Raw genomic sequence first — 18,324 nt, forward strand, 5'->3', positions numbered from 1 at the left:
TCTGTGGACAAACACCGGCTCTCTCGGCCTGAAAGTGAGATGAGCACCACAACCCCATAGCCGCCTCTGACTGGACTTAACCGTCCTTTACCCTTTTACCTTACATTTACACTTAATAGAAATGTACTATGATAGGTCCCAAGGAAGTACTGGGACCCATGGATCACAGTTTGAGATAATTGCATAGTTATTTAGAAGAGGCCTTAATGATTGGCCTGCAGTTGCTTCTGTCTAAAGCAACCAGCTTCGATAAATGATGTCGCTGCTCCTACTTGCGATAAATGTCTTAGACAGTGCATCCCCTCCAAGTGCCCCTATTTTCCAGGGACAGTCCCAGAATTACAAAAGCCACCCTGGCTTCTGATTTGATCCAAAAATGCCCTGATTACTCCACCAGTGCCACCACCGCTGAGCTCAGAGAGGAGGAGGAGCTGGTGCTTGTCCCGGGTGGTGGCTGCGAGGGAGCATCCCATGGTCTCTTCGTGGCCACTGCTGCTGGCTTCCTCCCTTGGGCAGCTCGTAGCTGCTGCTGGAGGAGGAGAAGAGGTCCATGCAAAGGGCAGGAAGAAAGGGGGAGAGGGGCACAAGGAGTCTTGATTTTTATTTTTTAATGCTTTGCGCATCTGCATCTATTCTTGCCCCTTTCTAAAAAAATATTTATTGGTGTAAAATAAAACCAGGATTAAGGGGTTTTCTCTGGATGTTAGAGTGTGTGTGTGTTGTATGGTGGCGGCACTCACCCTTCTTCTGATAAGAAATGCTCGGGGGGTACCCACCCGGGAAGAATGGCAGATGAAGGTGATGGAGTACATGGAACTGGCTGAGATGACTGGCAGAATCCGGGACCAAGGAGAAGAGTTGGTGGAAGAAGATTGGAAAAAAGTTTATCTTCAAAAATATTGTAAAATTAAGGATTGCTAGAAAGATGTTGGGAAAAGAAAATTATGTGGTTTTAGTAGAAATGACATAAAGGATTAAGTTAAAATGAGTTGGTGAAAGAGAGAATGTAAAATTATAGTATATTAAGACAAATTATTAAGATAAAAATAAGGTTGGAAGGATTTGCTGAAATAACAAATTGAATTAGAATACAAAAATGGGAGGCGTGAGGAGGTCAAGGAAATAAGTGAATGTAAGTAAGCAATGTACAGGTTTGACTTGTTTTTTATCTTTTTTCTTCTGTTTTCTGGTTTTTGATGCTGTTTTTTTCTTTTTATATATGTATTGTTTTTTCTTTTTTTCTTTGATTGTTACTATTTTCTCTTTTTTTCTGTAATCTTTAAAATCTTAATAAAAATTTATTAAAAAAAAAAGAAAAGAAAGAAATGCTCGGGGGGGAGGGCAACACCAAAAATGTGGGGTTGAGGAGGGTCAGTTGTGGAGGGGATGGAGAGAGAAATGTCCCTATTTTCATCTGAGGAATGTTGGAGGGTATGGACAGTGTTTCCATGTTACCAATAAGGTATAGTGGTACCTCAGTTTTCAAACATCTCTGTGGATGAACATGTCGGTTTTCAAACACCATAAACCTAGAAGTAAATGCTTTGGTTTTCGAACACGCCTCCGAAGCTGAACATGACACACGACTTCTGCTGAGCGCAAGATCCTGAGGACTAGCTGTCGGCTACTGAGTTTTAAGTTTTTGAACATTTCAGAACTCGAACGGTCTTCTGGAATGGATTAGATTCGAAAACCAAGGTAGCACTGTATACTGTTGCTTCTGTGAATGGATTAGATTTGAAAACCAAGGTAGCACTGTATACTGTTGCTTCTGTGACTGTTCCTACTTCAGGAACCATCTTGTGTACATGTGGTTAGGACAAATCATGTGGTATGAGCTCCATGTTAATGCCACTCCATTGTGTGTGGGAGGATGTAAAGCATGGTACATATCCAGCATGACCGAACATGAGCAATATTACCAGGAGCAGAGCAAGAGCAAGCACCTTGGTGGTATCTATTATATCTGTTCTAGGTAACAATATACAATGTGCATGGAAAGAGCAAAATGTGTTTGGCTCTGGTAGTCTTTATCCAAGGGCAGATTTACTAGTTGGGATGATGGCTCTGCATGAAAGACGTTCAGGGCCTCACGCTTTATAATAATGCTTCATTTAATTTCTTCATTGGAGGGATGTGCCTGTAGTGGCTGTCGGGTTTTATGGCCTCTGCAGTCACACTGAGGCTTCTACAGAAATGAGAGGGCTAATGTGTAAACCGACTGCAGTTGCACCACAGAGCAGAGAATGGACTGACAAGTTGGAAAAGGGTGGGCCATAGCTTGTGAATGTTTTATAAGCTATATGCAATTTGAGAGTAGCTGCCAACTGCCAGAAAGAAGCAGAAAATTATTTAAGCCAAGTCTCTCCCAGTCTTTCTTCTTGTGTCCCTAAAATATATCGCTGTGTACTTTATCTGTGGCCATTTCCCCCCCTGAATTTCATGGGGAGGGGGGATGTACAGATGAATATGCAAGGCTGGTTGAAATCAGTGAGAGGTATTGCCCCATTCCTTTCAATGGGGTTTGCATTTGAGTACTTTCAGGTGGATTTTGGTCTTCTTTTCAACAGAAAACTCAAGAGGGAAGTCGTATTCTAGAGCATCATTGGCTGTTGGTGTGGTTCATACATCATCAGGGGTGGGGCATGATGCTTGAAGTAATCCATATTTTGAAATGCAAGGAACACAGTATAAGGCCAGCATATGCAATTTCTTTTTGCAGTGTTGAACAGACCTCTAGTGGCCAAAGGAAGTACACACTGTAATTCAGAAATAACTTGATAAGAAAAATTGTTGTGTATGGAAGTTTACTCAAGTTTCAATAAGCAATCAAGAAATGGAACTTGTTACTAACCACATCAGCCTCCCGAGGGTGGAACATTTGCAGGAAGCTCCCTCACAATCACAGAAAGTGAGGATACAGGGCTGGGTTGCTGAACTGCCACAAGCTGAAGACCTCATTAATTCACTTAGCAAATGTCCTTCCTTTGGACTGACTTATAAATCTTAGAGAATGGGGCTTCAGATGTATATATACAGCAGCATGACAGAAGGATTCCACAAGTGGATCCTAATGCGTGCTTTTGCACCTGATCGATTTTTGCTTTAGATTGGCCAGTTACTGTACATTACAGGTGTACCTCAGGTTAAGTACTTAATTCGTTCTGGAGGTCTGTTCTTAACCTGAAACTGATCTTAACCTGAAGCACCACTTTAGCTAATGGGGCCTCCTGCTGCTGCTGTGCCGCCAGAGCACGATTTCTGTTCTCATCCTGAAGCAAAGTTCTTAACCTGAGGTACTATTTCTGGGCTAGCGGAGTCTGTAACCTGAAGCATATGTAACCTGAAGCATATGTAACCCGAGGTACCACTGTAATGATTACACTGGACAACAATTTTTTACTTTTTGAATGTTGTCTAGATTCCTACAACTGATTTAGGGTATATTTGCACTGCTGAATCAGGAAATGGCATCCGTTTCTCTCCATCAGGTCAGGTTTTTGTGCTATGTTGATTTGAAAAAAAATCAGATCTTGTGACAAAATCGATTACATTTTTGTGGCATTATCAGCTGATTTTTGTCAACACATATCATCCTAAATATGTTTTTAAGAGAAAAAAATGTTTTTCCAACAACATATATTGATTACCTGATAGAAACATCGATTACTGTAAACTGAATGGTGGGCATTGATAAAGGTAAGTACACGTAAATTGCATGTTGCTTCACCATTTTTCAAACTTCAGGGCTTGAACTTCCGTTTCTTGGAATTCCTGGAATGCTCAGCGGCAGGAAGGTCTCTTTTCAGAGTCCAACAGTAGTCAGCCATCATGACTGCATCCCAGCGACCCTGATACCTGGTCTCCATCTCTTTCATGTCCTGATGGAATCTCTCCCCCTGCTCGTCACTCATTGAACCCAGGTTCTCAGGAAACCAGTGCATATGTGAAAATAGGTAGTGCATCTTGACGCTCATGTTGCAGCCCAGGTTTCTGAAAGCAGTCAGCATGTTGTTGACAAGTTCTGCGTAGTTTCTGGCCTTATTGTTGCCAAGAAAGTTCTTCACTACCAGAACAAATGCCTTCCACACTTCCAGTTCCACTTCGTTCATTGAGTTTCCGAACTCTGGATCTCTGATGAGCTGACGTATCTGAAGACCGTCAAAGATGCCAGCTTTCAACTTCTCCATGGTCAATCCTAGAAAAGCCTGGCACAAGTAAGTGAAGCAGTCACCATCCTTGTCCAGAGCCTTGATGAACTGCTTGATTAAGCTGAGCTTGATGTGCAGCGGTGGGAAGAGTATTCTGTCTCTGTCCACCAGAGGGTCGTTGATGACGTTCCTTTCTTTGCAAGGCACCAATTCCTCCCGCACAGGGCAGTCCTTCTTCGTGTAATGCTGAGCACGGTCCCTACTATCCCACATGCATAGAAAACATGGGTACTTGGTGAAGCCAGACTGTTGTCACAACAAAAAGTTCACCATCTTCAGGTCAACACAAATAAACCACTTATGCTGATCATAACCAATTTTCTCCAGTACAGAGCCAGCATGGTGTAGTGGTTAGGAGCGGTAGTCTCGTAATCTGGGGAACCGGGTTCGCGTCTCCGCTCCTCCATGTGCAGCTGCTGGGTGACCTTGGGCCAGTCACACTCCTTTGAAGTCTCTCAGCCCCACTCACCTCACAGAGTGTTTGTTGTGGGGGAGGAAGGGAATGGAGAATGTTAGCCACTTTGAGACTCTTTAAAGGGAGTGAAAGGCGGGATATCAAATCCAAACTCTTCTTCTTCTACATACTTCACCGCTTCATAGTTCTCCTTCAGTGTAGTCGAGTGAGCCAGGGGTATAGAGGCAAACTGGTTGCCGTTGTGTAGCAGAACACATTTCAGTGATCGCTTGCTGCTGTCAATGAACAGTCTCCAATCTTTGGGTTCGTACTGTGGCACTCCAAGCTTGAGCAGAAGCTGCGCAATATCTGCACAGTACACCAAGTCCTTCTCTTCTGAGAAAAAACGGAGGTACTCTTGATGCCTGTTGCGGAAGAAGCTGATGTGAGCACTGTCAGAGAGGAGGTTTTTTTCCTTCAATCTGGATGCCAACAGTTCGGCAGAGTCCTTTGACAATTCTTCGTGGGGCGGCTGCCCCGTTAACTTAGTTTTGATCCCCCAACTTTATGCTTTGCCGCACCGATTTATGTAAGATTTCGAGGTTTTATGACTTCAAACTGATCCCTTTTCGACATAATCATCCAGAACTATCGAACCTGAATACTTCTTGTCATTAAAATAATCATTTCCAATCAAAACAATTATTCTACATGGCATTTTACCCCCTTCTAAAATGCTCCACACAAGCATACATGTGAACAAAAACCTAAAAAAGACATGTGGCCATAGCTCAAAAACTTGACCTGATTGAGCAAAACCAATGTGATTTTTGGATTCAGCGCATCAGATTCGTCCTAAATCAACTGAAAAAACGCAGACAACAAATTTGTTGTTGACCAGTGTTATCTGCTGTTGTTTTTAAACGGTGATTTATGTGTTAATATTGTACACCGCCCTCATATTATACAACATGATGGCCTAGAAATACATTAATTCTTGAGGGCTCTGCGCCTGTTGCTATTAACTTTTATTCATGACCAGTATTGCTTGCATTGTATATAATCCTGGCATCAATATACTGAGAGTACATGACTTTATATTATGTTATAGTGTTTGACATATTCTTTGTTTTATTTATTTCACAAGATTTATATATCATTTGAGTGCAATTAAAAAAACAACAACCTCCAAGTGGTTTGTGGAAAGAATAAATCAATAAAAATTATCAGCAAAAAGCACTTAGAAGCAACTATTTAAAACAATCAAAATTAATTAAAACCAACAATAAGCTAAAAGCCAGGTTAAAACACATGGCAGCATTCTAATCCCCCCCCCCAATTATTTTTATTAGTTTTCCAAATTTTTACGAATCAAACCAAATTATTTAATTTAATACAATTTTATTTTTTAAAAAATCAGGTTTCCCACTCCTGTTGCAAACATATGTTCATCTTTTCCTCTATAACCACATCCTCTCTTCATTAATATCCATTTCATCCTTCTTCTATATGCTCGCCTAAACAAAATGTTTTTGTCAGCTGTAGGTCCATATAGTAAAAGCTATGGTTTTCCCAGTAGTGATGTATGGAAGTGAGAGCTGGACCATAAAGAAGGCTGATCGCAGAAGAATTGATGCTTTTGAATTATGGTGCTGGAGGAGACTCTTGAGAGTCCCATGGACGGCAAGAAGATCAAACCTCTCCATTCTGAAGCAAATCAGCCCGGAGTGCTCACTGGAAGGACAGATCCTGAAGCTGAGGCTCCAATACTTTGGCCACCTCATGAGAAGAGAAGACTCCCTGGAAAAGACCCTGATGTTGGGGAAGATGGAGGGCACAAGGAGAAGGGGACGACAGAGGACGAGATGGTTGGAGAGTGTTCTCGAAGCTACCAGCATGAGTTTGACCAAACTGTGGGAGGCAGTGGAAGGCAGGTGTGCCTGGCATGATCTGGTCCATGGGGTCACGAAGAGTCGGACACGACTAAACGACTAAACAACAACAACAGAGAGCATACAATGAAGGCACCTGCCTGACATATATAGGCAGGGAGTTCTGAGGTGCGCATTCTGCCACAAAGCACCTTACAACTGCCAATAAAAGCCAACACTGCCTGCGAACAAAATGTAAAAATACAAAAGACAGTACAATAGACCATGGGTGTAGCCAATCAGGGGTAGGGGGGCAACTCCCCCCCCCCCGACATCAAGTAAATAAATAAAAATACTTAACTAACTGAGGTTCTTTCTCTCCCACATACACACAACCTGCCCCTAATAATAATAATAATAATAATAATAATAATAATAATAATAATTTATTATTTAAACCCCACCCAGCCACTCTGGGTGGCTCCCAACAAAATATTAAAATACAGTAATGCATCAAACATTAAAAGCTTCCCTAAACAGGGCTGCCTTCAGATGTCGTCTAAAAGTCTGGTAGTTGTTTTTCTCTTTCACATCTGGTGGGAGGGCGTTCCACAGGGCGGGTGCCACTACCGAGAAGGCCCTCTGCCTGGTTCCCTGTAACTTGGCTTCTCACAGTGAGGGAACCGCCACAAGGCCCTCAGCGCTGGACCTCAGTGTCTGGGCAGAACGATGGGGGTGGAGATGCTCCTTCAGAGGTCAGCCCCCTAACAGAAATCCTGGCTACTCCCATGCAACAAACAAAAAAACCCACCAATAATTTAAAACTGCAGAAATGAAAGAGGCTCATTTCCTAAGTTCTGGGTACAGCCTCTCTTGGGTACAGCATTTCCTTTGGAGGGGAGAATGCTCGAGATTTCTGGGAGTTTGTAATACGGGTTTATTTACCATCTTCAAACTGAGACACATCGGAAGAAGCAGGCACACAGGTGGTAGAATGAATCTTGAAAAACAGCCTTCATCCTTCAGAAGGAACGATGCTCTCTTGCCGCTTGGGCTGCTTCTCACCAGGCAGCTACAAAAACTCAAAGCTTCTTTTTCGTTCTACAGTCAGTCGAGGTTCAAAACAACAAAACCATTTCCTTCAGCCTCCCGCTCTGGTTGTGGTAAAAAAAAAAAATTCCAGCTGCTTGGAGCGGCCAGGAGCTGTCCAAGATTAGGTCTAAGAATAAATACCACAGCATACAGAAATATAGAGGGAGGGGAGCATTTTGCATGTTCATTTTGCATGTTCAGAGAGTGTCCTTGTGGGATGAAGAGGGTAGGATAGCTGAAAACATGCACACATTCTGTATGTTCAGTTCCTGGCATTCCAAGGAACTGTGTGGCCTTCCCCAAACTAGCACTGTCCAGATGTTGGAAAACAGCTCCTATCATCTGTGGCAACTGTCTGTAATTCATGGTCCTGTATACCTGAAGGAACGTCTCCACCCCCATCATCCAGCCCAGACACTGAGATCCGGCGCCGAGGGCCTTCTGGCAGTTCCCTCGCTGCGAGAAGGGAGATTACAGTGAACCAGGCAAAGGGCCTTCTCGGTAGTGGCGCCTGCCCTGTGGAACGCCCTCCCAGCAGATGTCAAGGCAATAAACAACTATTTTACTTTTTAAAGAGTTGAAGGCAGCCCTGTTTAGGGAAGTTTTTAATGTCTGACGCTGTATTGTTTTTGATATTTGGTTGGAAGCTGCCCAGAGTGGCCAGTCAGATGGGTGGGGTATAAATAAAAAATTATTATTATTATTATTATTATTATTATTGAAGCTGTTTGAGAGGCTGCACTGTATAGCAGCCTCAGAAATGCCCGCTGGCTGAGTCCTTTGGAAACCCATGAGAGTCAGAGGAGAAGGGGAAAACCCAGCCCATTGGCCAAATTAAGCCAACAAGGAGTCCTGATTTGGCCTGTGAGGCTCTCCCTTTCCCCAGCCACGCCCACCTGTCATTCACCTGATGGCCATGTGACATCGTATGTGCATCAGCTAAAGCCACAGCCACAAATATAAGTGTGGCTTCTTTGTGGCTCTCGTGTGTGGTGCCAATTAGATGAGACGTCAAACGGAAGCCCCTCTTGGCGCTCCCAATTGGATCCGATGTCTGCTAAAAGCAGCGCTGCTTAGTGCCAGTTGGGAGTTCCCGACAGCATTGGCAGTGCGACTTGCCTTTGGTGCCCATTTAAAATTTGGCTGCCACGCTCGGATCCGCTTCGTGAGCTCGTGACTGGATGCAGTCCCTGTCAAAAGCAGACACCGGGTGCACTCAGGAGCTTGTGGTATAGGCCGCTCTCAAGCACGTTGGCAAGCAGCGACTTGCCTTTTGTCCCACATTTAAAGAGCTCCGCATGTGAGCCATGCTTGCAAAGGAACAAGCAGGAGCAGTGCAGTGCTGGATTTACGTATAAGCTGAACAAGCTATAGCTTAGGGCCCCACTCTCTTGGGGGGCCCACAAAAAATGTAAAGGGGAAAAAAACCTGGATGTACATTTCCAAAATACATATTTTGTTATGTGCAAATGGCTTTAGATACCTATTAGGTCCATAAATTACCATATAGCATATATCCAACACACAAAAAACAACAAGTTGTTGTTGACAAAGTACAGCTAGACATATAAAGGGCCCCATTACCTTCAGTAGCTTAATAATAATAATAATAATAATAATAATAATAATAATAATATTTTATTTATACCCCACCCTCCCCGGCCAACACCAGGCTCAGAGTGGCTAACACCGAATATAAATACAGTAAAAACATTAAAAACAAAACCAACCAAAAAACCAAACAAACAGTTGATTAAAATATAACTTAGAATACAGTTTAAAATGCAGCTTAAAATGCAGCCTTGTTTTAGTGGTAGCCTATAGATCAAAGCCATAAGGGGAGAAAACGTCAAATATTCACTGGGGCCAACTATCCATGGTGGTCCTACATGGGCCAGCAAAAAGAGCAGAGTGAAAATTTATATACAAAATCCCATATAAGGGGTTCCATCAAAAAATAAATAAATGGGAGGGGGGTTAGAATGAGTCCAGCCCAAAGGCCAGGTGGAACAGCTTTATCTTGCAGTCCCTGCAGAAAGATGTTTGAATGATTGGGGCCTCATCAAACCTAAATCCGGCCCTGAGCAGGAGCATAGGCTCATAGAGTCATAGAACTCTAGAGTCGGAAGGGACCATGAGGGTCATCTAGTCCGACCCCCTGCAATGCAGGAATCTTTTGCCCAACATGGGGCTTGAACCCTGAGATTAAGGGTCTTAACACTCTACAAGCTGAGATATCTCTTGATTGTTTTTTTTGCGAGCGTAGCCAATTCAGTGCCAATTTCAAACCATGCTGCTTCTGCCAATAACGTAGGAAGGCAGGGGTTGGGGGGCATATAATGGGGCCTCAGGGCATCCCAGGCACTGCATGATAGTGGGGACACTGACCATCCCTCATGAAGACAAGTTTGAGCTCAACAACTCTGGTCGTTCTCCTAAAAAAAGCTCACCAACTTTTGCTGATACAGTCATACCTTGGGATAAATGTGCTTCAAGTTACAGTAAGTATTTTTGGGTTGCACTCTGTGGCGACCCGGAAGTAACGGAGCGCGTTACTTCCGGATTTTGCCGCACGCGCATGCACAGACGGTCAAAATGACGTCACGCGCATGCGCAGAAGTGGCAAAGCACCACACACACACGCACAGACGTGCGGACGCAGGTTGCGTTCACTTCAGGAACAGAACCCGTTCTCATCCCAAGGTACCACTGTATTTTTAAAAAAACTCAACAACTTTTGGCAATTTCTTTAAATAAGCTCTGCCCCGGGTGCCGGCAGGGGTTGCTATGCCACTGCTGCCAGGGGATATAGGATATCAGGTGATGGAAAGGTGGGTGGCCCTGCCCATCTCTGAAATGTGGCCCACAGAGGGTTGGCCACCATTAGATCTGGTCTGCTGGCCAGAAGGGATTAAATGGACCACTATAGGGCAACTTCATATCCTCAGTGGTGTAATTAATTGCAGGAATCATATCTGCTTTGGGCAGGCAGGATATGACAAGAAAGCGGGGGCAAAGAGTAACTAATACTAGGTAAACCAGCATTAGCTAAACCTCAGATGAGGGTAATTATTATTAAAAGTGTAATTATACTGCTTAAATAGAATTGATATCCCATTGGGCTAAGTTTGTCAAAAGACATTTACCAGCCTGCAGTCTCCCTTCTTTCCAGTGGCAAATTATAGTAAATCCAAGCTGAATTCTAGATAAAGTTCAGTCTTTGGCCTCGTGGGAATACTGCATTCGTAGTTGCCTAAGAAAAGTGATAAAATGCAAAGGCCATTTGCTCAGGGCATCCGTGATACCACACTGGCATTGTCGTTTTTCCTCATTGTTGTAGCTTCCTGGGAGGAGAATAGGAAAAAGATGAAGGGCCATAAGGGATATTTCCTTTTCGGGTAAAATAAGAAACCCACACACAGAATGGCCACCCCTCCTACATGGATAAGCTTGAATTTTCACAGTTTGGGAGAAGCAAAGGAAGTCCCACATGCGACCTGCGCAGACAATTGCAGGATTATTGGATGGATTTAACTAGAGCGCATTTAGGCATGTCCATTCAAAGATGAAACAATTGCCATTGCAAAGTTGTTTGCAAATGAATACACAGGAGAAAATACTTCATCAGGCTGTTGTCAACCATTTAAAAGCCATTCTGATGGAAAGCTTAATCACAGGGATGGAGTTTAATTGCATTGCACACATTGCATTCGCACTCGACCATGGTATCAGGTACTTGCTCGTGTTTCGAAAGAGCCATTGCTGATCTAACGCCACAGACAGAATGTGCATCTTTTCCTGATGTCACAAGACTTTTCAATAGCGCCAGTCCAATTGCCAGTCACTAAGCATTGATTTACACATGGTGGGGGCAGATGCTATGAATAAGTCATACATTAAATTTTTATAATGGAAAAAAGAGAAAACCTTATGTAAAATCACGTAGAAAAGTTTTGTGCTCTACAGCACCACCTGGTGTTTCATGTTTGTAAAGCATTTAAAATGCTGGCTTTTTTTTAAACTAATGTAGCTGAGACCTAGGTGCTTAGGATGCTTCCAGGTGGTCTGTTTATGGAGCATTTGTTTGTTTGCAGGGCAGTTTACCACATCTTTCCTTATGGAGAAAAGTCTGATCTTTTGGGGAAGCTGATTTCTTGTGCCAGACCTCCCAGTCAACTGTAACCCACAAGGTGAATGTTCAGGCACGCGATTGACTCCCATCCCAAAAGGGCAACATCCTGATCCTTTCACCAAGGGATCAAAATCAAATGATGAGCATACATGGGCAAACCACCTCTCCTCTGTGTTGGGTGCTCAAGGCCAATATGTCTCTTTACATAGTAATCAAAAGTATGCTTTAGTCAGTGTTAGAGCATCCTCTGTTAAGCTGACTGGCTTCGGAGATCCCCTTCTAGCCTTAATTCCGTGATTCTAAAGAGCATCACCAAAGACTGTTTAAACATGCAGCAGAATGAGATGAGAATTAGGTGCAAGAATGCTGAGGTGGTAGAATGAGGCAAAACACTACTGGCTATAGGGAAGGAGACCAATTTCCCTGCCTTCTCCTCCTTCTTTTCTTGTTGTTGTTGTTTAGTCGTTTAGTCGTGTCCGCCTCTTTGTGACCCCATGGACCAGAGCACGCCAGGCACTCCTGTCTTCCACTGCCTCCCGCAATTTGGTCAAACTCATGCTTCGAGAACACTGTCCAGCCATCTCGTCCTCTGTCGTCCCCTTCTCCTTGTGCCCTCCATCTTTCCCAACATCAGGGTCTTTTCCAGGGAGTCTTCTCTTCTCATGTGCTGGCCAAAGTATTGGAGCCTCAGCTTCAGGATCTGTCCTTCCAGTGAGCACTCAGGGCTGATTTCCTTAAGAATGGAGAGGTTTGATCTTCTTGCAGTCCATGGGATTCTCAAGAGTCTCCTCCAGCACCATAATTCAAAAGCATCTTTTTAACTCCCTGCAAATAGAAAGCAGTATGCCAGAACGTTCCCTGGAAACAGAAAAGCTATCCAACGTAATTTCCTTGGGTGAGAAGGAATTTCAGAGAAGAGAAGAGAAGAGAAGAGAAGAGAAGAGAAGAGAAGAGAAGAGAAGAGAAGAGAACAAGAGGTCACTTCAGGGGCATTTTCAGTTGAAAATGCGTAGAACGATAAAAGCAGAGCTGTCATCCAGTTGTTGTGGAGGAACAAGGCGTTTTCTCCCAAGGCAGAAATTTTGCTGCATTTTCTCCACATATTGCAATCGTATCCTGCCCCACAAGATAGCATGTGTTTTTATCCTGCCTTTAAGCCAAAGCAGAAATGGTTCTCAGGGTGGTTGCATTTAAAGCCATCTAGAATGGTAGCTGGTCATGTTGTGTGGATGCCTGATTAGCGTCTTCCAAAGCAACGACTCTATTCTGAACTTAAAAATGGAAAGTGTAATGCTGGTGATCAACAAAAGAGTTTTAAAGACTGTCTCAAGGCAAATCTAAAAAAAAAATGTAGTATAAACACCGAAAACTGGGAAACACTGGCCTGCGAGTGCTTGAATTGGAGAACAGCCTTTACCAAAGGTGTCATGGACTTTGAAGATGCTCGAACTCAGGACACAAGGGAGAAACGTGCTAAGAGGAAGGCATGCATGGCAAACCCTCACCGTGATCAACTCCTTCTCAGAAACCAATGTCCCCCACTGTGGAAGGACGTGTGGATCCAGAATTGATCTCCACAGTCACTTATGGACTCACTGTTAAAACCATGTTTATGGAAGACAATCTTACTCAGCTACAAGTGATCGCCAAAGAAAAAGAAGAGGGAATGGTAGCCATAAATCAGGGGTAGGCAACCTAAGGCCTGGGGGCTGGATGCGGCCCAATCGCCTTCTCAATCTGGCCCATGACCGGTCTGGGAATCAGCGTGTTTTTACATGAGTAGAATGTGTACTTTTATTTAAAATGCATCTCTGGGTTATTTGTGGGGCCTGCCTGGTGTTTTTACATGAGTAGAATGTCTGCTTTGGGTTATTTGTGGGGCATAGGAATTTGTTCATTTTTTTCCCAAAATATACTCTGGCCCACCACATGGTCTGAGGGACGGTGGACCGGCCCATGGCTGACTCCTGCCATAAATTAATTTTCCTTTATGTATTTTGCATCTTCCAACATTCTGCTTCATGGAATATCCATGAGTATGTTCAGCTGAACATTTTCTGCTATTAAGGCTACAGATATCTGAAGCCACCGTGAGAGAGTCAAGAACGCACTACACGATTTAGCAGCCTTTGGGAAACACAAGGAAAGCCAACCTGGTTCCACCATTGGAGGTTATAAAACTGTAAGTCCTACCCCCGACCTGTGCTATTGGAAGTCATCCGCAGTAAGCCATTCTTTCTCAGATCCATTGTCGCATGTTAGAAACGAGCGGTTGAAAGCTGCAAAGTCAAGAGCTTTGTAATGGAAGGAATTAGAAATGCCACCAGCGCATCTTGTTCTGGAAAGATAATTTTTAATGTTTATCGTAAACGGGTTCAAGGTTTTGCTACAGTGGCTGCCATCAAGTGCTATATAATTTTTTGTAAAAAAGAAACGTGAAAGAGATTCACATCGAATGAAAGGTTGCACGCCGGTTAGGCACATTGCAGTGTCGAGTGTTGGGGCACCTGTTGCTCTGAAATCCTGCGTTCAGGTTTATAATGCAAACACGTCCTTTGTGCATGATGAATACCTGTGCGTTCAAGAAATACTCGACCCCAGAAGTCACCCTTGCTGCACGGCAGCGATTCCACTTCACAGGTAAGCTGTTTGTGGTAGAATGCTGCTGTCAGCTCACTAGACCTCAGGTGAAAATATTTGCTTGCAATAAATTTGCACGAGGCGGAGGCATCCCCAAATGCTATTTTAAAGGACCCTGGGTGATCGTACCTATGCAATGCCTCCAAGGAATTGTCCTACCATAAGGAGGGTGGCGCTGTGGATTAAACCACTGAGCCTAGGACTTGCTGATCAGAAGGTCGACGGTTCGAATCCCCGCGAGGGGGTGAGCTCCCGTTGCTTGGTCCCTGCTCCTGCCAATCTAGCAGTTCGAGAGCACTTCAAAGTGCAAGTAGATAAATAGGTACCGCTCCAGCGGGAAGGTAAACGGTGTTTCCGTGCGCTGCTCTGGTTCGCCAGAAGCAGCTTAGTCATGCTGGCCACATGACCCAGAAGCTGTACGCCAGGTCCCTCGGCCAATAAAGTGAGATGAGCGCCGCAACCCCAGAGTCGGCCATGACTGGACCTAATGGTCAGGGGTCCCTTTACCTTTAAGGTGGGTGAAGCCGGTCTCCCTCTTGTAGGGAGATGCTATTAGAGATCAACAAATAGCCAGTTTCTTAAATAAGATTATAATTTTCCTGGGCAACACCCATTTGGATCTCAGCTACCAAAATGACTTTTTAAAATATAACTTTTATTAAGTTTTCAATTTTACATCTTAAAATAGGCATTTTTCGTGCTGTTAAATATCCAAAGACTTCCCTCCTCTTTCCTTGGTTCGTTTTGATAATCTTTGATTCCTGCATATTTTACTATAACCCTATTAATCAGTTCTTCACTTTTATATCACTCGAACATTAATTACACTGTTAATTTTATATTAATGCTGCCAGCGTTTTCAGCTGTGTACAGTTACTACCCACATACTCAATAAATAGTGTCCACTCTCCTTGGAATGTGTGTTATTCTTTCTCTCTTATTCTATATATTAAGCCTGCAGGCTCTGCATATTCTGCCATCTTTAGTTGCCGGTTCTGTCTGCCTGGGACCTCCCTCACTTTCCATTTTTGGGCTAACAAAAACCGGGCCGCCATTGTTGCATACATAAATATATTTTGTTGATACTTAGGGATTTCAGTCAGCTACCAAAACATCTTGGACTAGCTCCAAGTCTCTCACAGAGTTGCAAAGCATCCATAATTTTCATGGGAAAACCTTCAGAGTTGGTTGCATTATCGACAACTATATGAAACACATAAAGAAGACAGCAAGAAAGGATTTAGTTATACAAGATCTAGGTTTCAAACGGAAGTGATCAAAGGGAAAGTGAAATTACCGAAGGCCGCATACAGCATACTATTAGAATGGGAGACGAAAGATGAAGAGGTAAAATCAGCTATGATTAAATGGGCACAAGATGTAGGTCACAACATTATGATGGAAGACTGGAAAAATTATGGAAAACTCATTTAAAATTTACAGATTGTTCCCTATTGAAGGAGAATTACATGAAGATGATGTACAGATGGTACACAACACCAGTGCACTTAGGGAAAATGTACAAAACTAGATCAAATATATGTTGGAAGTGTAAGGAAAAGGAGGGGACATTTTATCATATGTGGTGGGATTGTAAGGTAATTAAAAAAATTTGGGAAATGATATACAAGGAATTAAAGTAAATGTTCCATTTAACATTTGTTAAAAAACCTGAAGCTGAAAAACATCTTCATGTATGCGACAATGGCCGCGAGAGTTTTAATAGCACAAGGATGGAAGACTGAAGAAACCCCAACTAAAGAATCATGGCAAGAAAAATTGATGGACTATGCAGAATTGGCAAAACTGACATACAATCTACGGGACAAGGATAACTGTGACTTTAAAGATGAATGGGAACACTTTACAAAGTATTTGAAGACGCAACAAAGCAAATGGGACTCCTTGGCTGGTTTTGAATAAACATTCACAAACTTTTTATTAATAATAATCATCTAAATAGTTTGAGGATCTATACAACTGTGTAACATGCAGAGAACAGCATTTTTTGAGAAATCAAAAACTGGAACTGAGGGAATTCGGAGGGTGGGGGTGGGTGGGTTCTGTGGGGGGAGGGAGGAAAAATGGGGGGGGAATAAGGATGATATGTTTCTGGATAACATGTTTTGTTTTAATTTTGAATTAAAAAGTTATTTATATTTTCATGGGGAAACCACTAGGTGCTTCTCTGTGAGCTTGCCAGAGAGCCGATGTTGTGGGAAACAGAGGCTGTCAGCGTCAGCATCTGGTCTTGTTTGCTCTGAGCATCTTGGCTTGGGGAGACTTGGATGGACACTGGCTTGGAATTAGCATGGCTTAAACTGGCTTTAGAAACATAGGAAGCTGCCTTGTCAGATGGACCACTGGCCCATCTAGCTCAGGGGATGTCAGTTGTTCTTCAAGGTTTTGGGCAAGAAATGTCTCCCAGCCCTACTGGAGATGATGGGACTGAACCTGGGAATTTGTGCTTGCTCTGCACTTAGAAGAAACTATCTTAAAACTGGCCGAGATGTATAAAAATGTCTTAAATAAATGTTGGAAATGTAAGCAGATAGATGGATCATTCTTCCATATGTGGTAAATTGTAAAGGGACCCCTGACCATTAGGTCCAGTCGTGGCCATCCCATTGAGTTGAGGGAGAAAGTAGGGTGGAGCAATTCTTTACTTACTTCTTCCTTTGTCTTTCTGGAGTTTCCCAATCTCTGGGATAAAGAGCTGGATCAGCTCTGGATCAAGCTGACAGATTCACCTCTGTGAAATTGTCTGCCTGTGTCATCTAAAGAGGATGGAGGCATGTAGAAGCAGAGTAGGTTGGCTGGGAGTGAGCAGAGGATGGAAATCCCAGAGAGATGCTGTTTGTTTGGGGGGGGGGTGGCTGTTTGTGTGAAAGACAGAGAAAGAGAAAGAGAAAGAGAAAGAGAGAGAGAGAGAGAGAGAGAGAGAGAGAGAGAGAGAGAGAATATGGATGAAGGGAAGACAAAGGGGGCGTCCTTGCACACTTTGCCATTGGCTTTGCCCACCACTGGTAAAGGTAAAGGGACCCCTGACCATTAGGTCCAGTCGTGGCTGACTCTGGGGTTGCGGCGCTCACCTCGCTTTATTGGCTGAGGGAGCCGGCATACAGCTTCCGGGTCATATGGCCAGCATGACTAAGCCACTTCTGGCGAACCAGAGCAGCGCACAGAAATGCTATTTACCTTCCCGCCGGAGAGGTACCTATTTATCTACTTGCACTTTGACGTGCTTTCAAACTGCTAGGTTGGCAGGAGCAGGGACCAAAGAACGGGAGCTCACCCCGTCACAGGGATTCGAACTGCCAACCTTCTGATCAGCAATTCCTAGGCTCTGTGGTTTAACCCACAGTGCCACCCGCGTCCCTTTCCATATGTGGTAGACATGTAAAATAATGAAACGAAGAAAATGCTTAAATAGGTTGTTCTCCAAACACCAGAAGCTTTCCTTAGAGACATAACTGGGATGGAAGTTCCAAAGAAGGTGAGTGAATTATTTATGTACATGACGACATCAGATAGAATATTATTATATGCGCAGAAATAGAAAGAAGAGCAGTTTCCAACGAAGGGGGAGTGGCTTTTGAAAGTAACTATGCAGAAATGGCAAAGCTGGCAGCGAAATTAAGAGATCACAATGACGAATATTTTGTAGAAGAATGGAGGCCTTTTGTGGGCTATTTGAAAAATACTATAGTCAAATGGAATTGCAGACCGGATTTGAGAGAAAAGCGGCGGAAGGAAAACGATAAAATAATAGAGGACATATTGTAATAAATAAAGATATAATGCAGTAGAAAAGGTTTGAGTGAAAACACTGTGGAGGGGGCGGGTAGGTAGTCAATTTTTGAAACAATATAATTATTTGATATGAAGTTTATTGTGAGAAATGTTTGGAAAATTTAATAAAAAATTATATTCCCCCCCCTCCCCAAAAAAGAGAAAAGAACCTGCAACCTTCTTTATGCGAGG

The 18,324-nt window shown here is 43.3% G+C and overlaps 2 long non-coding RNA genes across 2 annotated transcripts in view; one reads left to right on the forward strand and one right to left on the reverse strand.

The window, feature by feature from the left end:
* The window catches only part of LOC309332553, a 73,075-nt gene that overhangs the window by 41,684 nt on the left and 13,067 nt on the right, over positions 1–18,324 (reverse strand). The gene's annotated exons all lie outside the window — the stretch shown is intronic.
* LOC309332611 overlaps positions 5,865–18,324 on the forward strand; it is a 311,558-nt gene continuing 299,098 nt past the window's right edge. Inside the window, exon 1 of the long non-coding RNA XR_014152240.1 lies at positions 5,865–6,150. This is a non-coding gene — a long non-coding RNA (uncharacterized lncRNA). The remainder of the gene's footprint in view (positions 6,151–18,324) is intronic.

Source organism: Podarcis erhardii (assembly GCF_964252035.2).
Source record: "Podarcis erhardii genome assembly, chromosome: 17".
Classification (NCBI taxonomy): domain Eukaryota; kingdom Metazoa; phylum Chordata; class Lepidosauria; order Squamata; family Lacertidae; genus Podarcis; species Podarcis erhardii.